Source organism: Capsicum annuum, chromosome 2, assembly GCF_002878395.1.
Source record: "Capsicum annuum cultivar UCD-10X-F1 chromosome 2, UCD10Xv1.1, whole genome shotgun sequence".
In the NCBI taxonomy this organism is placed as follows: Eukaryota; Viridiplantae; Streptophyta; class Magnoliopsida; order Solanales; family Solanaceae; genus Capsicum; species Capsicum annuum.
Window position 1 is genome coordinate 39,337,998 of NC_061112.1, and position 2,515 is coordinate 39,340,512.

A 2,515-nucleotide genomic window follows, 5' to 3' on the forward strand; every position below is an offset into this window, starting at 1 on the left:
GCAGTAAATATATTATATTATATATGTAATCTAATATATTATTTTTACTAATAACAATAATTAGATTACATAAAGTTAATATAAGATTATATAATTATTTTTTAAAAATAATTATTTACTTTTTTTCTTATTTTAATTCCAAAACCAACCACATGTGGTTGGTTTTTTTTTTAAATATTATTTAATTCCAAAACCAATCACATGTGGTTGTTTTTTTAAAATAGTTATTAATATAATTTAAATTAAAAACGACCACATGTGGTCGCTTTTTAAAAATTATTATTTTAATTTTAATTTAAAATCGATCACTTTTTAAAAATATTTTTTAATTAATTTTTTTCACTAAGTGGTCAATTTTGTTATTTTTTTAAATTTTACTTTTTAAAATATATACTAATTAATATAAAAATTATTGAAATATTTATTTTGATATTTAAAAATAAAAAAGTGACCACATGTAGTCACTTTTTTAAATAAAAAAATTTAAAAAACCGACCACATTTTGTGGTCAGTTTTTTGTGGTCATTTTTTCAATTTTTTATAGGTAGTGTACTCTCTCCGTTCATTTTACTTGTCTACTTTAAAGTTTGATGTTTTCTTAAGAAATAATGATGGGTAGTATTTCTTATATAATTCTCGTATGAATTTATGCTTAGTCTTAGGTCCTAAAAGTAATTTGGAGGATTACTAATTAATATTGACGACAAAACTAGAAAAAAATATTATTTTTCTTTTAATATATTAAAAGTGACTGATAAAAGCAGAAATATATTTTTAGTATAGGGGGCGAATAAAAGTGAATAGAGGGAGGAATATCTCTTTAGTGGAATAAATTGAATTTAAACCAACAATTCTGAGAAATAACCCAGAAAGTTTAAGAAGTAGAGGCTTGGAGGAAATTAGTTGAGAGGTGTGATAATTAGCAAAAGAACAAGAAGAAACAGGCAGAAGTTGGAAGTGTATGAAGGCCGACCACGGGGAGAACCTTTGATATATAACGCCAATCATAGGAAGCGCATGCACTCCCTTTGTTTTGTACTCCCTTTGTTTTGTATTGATCATAATGATATTTCATATTTACTAATCCAACTAATTCAAATCTATATTACGAATGTTTTATTAAAATAGGAACGTTACCTAAATGCTTTAATATTTGATCTGAAGTGCTAGATAATTTAGAGGCGGTTTGATTTGCTGGTTAGAGTTATGTTAGAATTAGTTATGAAGAGTTCAACTATTCATAAATAAGTTATTTCAACTCTTATCTTTTATAAAATATACATATAAAATTGGCTCATAACTTAAATCCAGATTCAATTTGTGTCCCTTCATGGACATTCGATAAAATTAGAACGATACAGAGAAGATTAACATGGCTCCGGCACAAGGACGAGACACACAAATCAAGAAATAGTCTAGTCTCAATTTGCGTCTGATTCTGATTTGACTCAAAATTTAAGAAAATAAAAAAATTCTTTTAAATCTTATGATATTAAACTAAAAATATGTGGAATGGATCGAAATGCAGTTTTCATCCTATTAATCAGCTGATCAGAGCTTTCTTCATACATATTCACGACCTTCATGACTTGTGGTAAACTGTAGAGTGTTGGTTTTACCTACACAAAAGATAATTACGTATCAACGTATGATAAATGGTTAATCCTTGATCCATTTTTCGTCATAGTAAAACCAATATATTAACTTAGCATTGTTATAAAGGTAATTAAGTAATTTGGAAAGGACTTCAACATTAGCCAAAAAGATGGAGGGAATCCCACTTTATCTTCCTAAAATTTAAGGTTTGGGAAACGACAAGATACTCCCTCCACGTATTAAAAGGGAACAAAAGGCCTCGTTTGATCATGAAAATTATAATTTTTTGAAGTTGGAGTTGAAATTGAAGTTGAAGTTAGAGTTAGAGTAGTCTTTGACCATGAATATAAATTAAAGTTGTTTTTGCAATTTTGTGAGAGAAGTATGAGCGAAACAAGTGAAAATAAATAAAACTTGTTTTCACTTTTCCAAGTAGAATTTTGGTATTGTATTTAAAATTTTCATGGTCAAACACTTATAGTTTTCACTTTTTTCATTAAAGTGAAATGATTTTTCGAAAAAGAGTAACAACTTTTCATGGTCAAACGACTACTTAAGCCCCAAATCATAATTTTTTGGAGTTGGAGTTGAAGTTGAAATTGAAGTTGGAGTTGGAGTTGTGTTTTTGGCCATGAATATAAATTAAAGTTGTTTTTGAAATTTTGTAAGAGAAGTATGAGTGAAAAAAGTGAAAACATGTAAAAACTTGTTTTCACTTTTTCAAATACAATTTCAAAATTGTATTTGAAATTTTTGTTGCGAAACACATCTTGTTTTCACCTTTTTCACTAAAGTGAAATAATTTTTCAAAAAAATATACATAATTGTCATGGTCAAATGGCTACTTATTTATACAATATTTTAAATAATTTTTCTTTTATTTAAATAAATAATTATTTCTTTTTCTTTCTAGAATTAT

General features: G+C 26.3%; 1 non-coding gene across 1 annotated transcript; it reads left to right on the top strand.

The window, feature by feature from the left end:
* The first annotated feature begins 1,322 nt into the window (after positions 1-1,322).
* LOC124896343 lies at positions 1,323-1,425 on the top strand. Its single transcript, XR_007052701.1, has one exon. It is a non-coding gene; the product is annotated as a U6 spliceosomal RNA (small nuclear RNA).
* Positions 1,426-2,515: the final 1,090 nt, after the last annotated feature.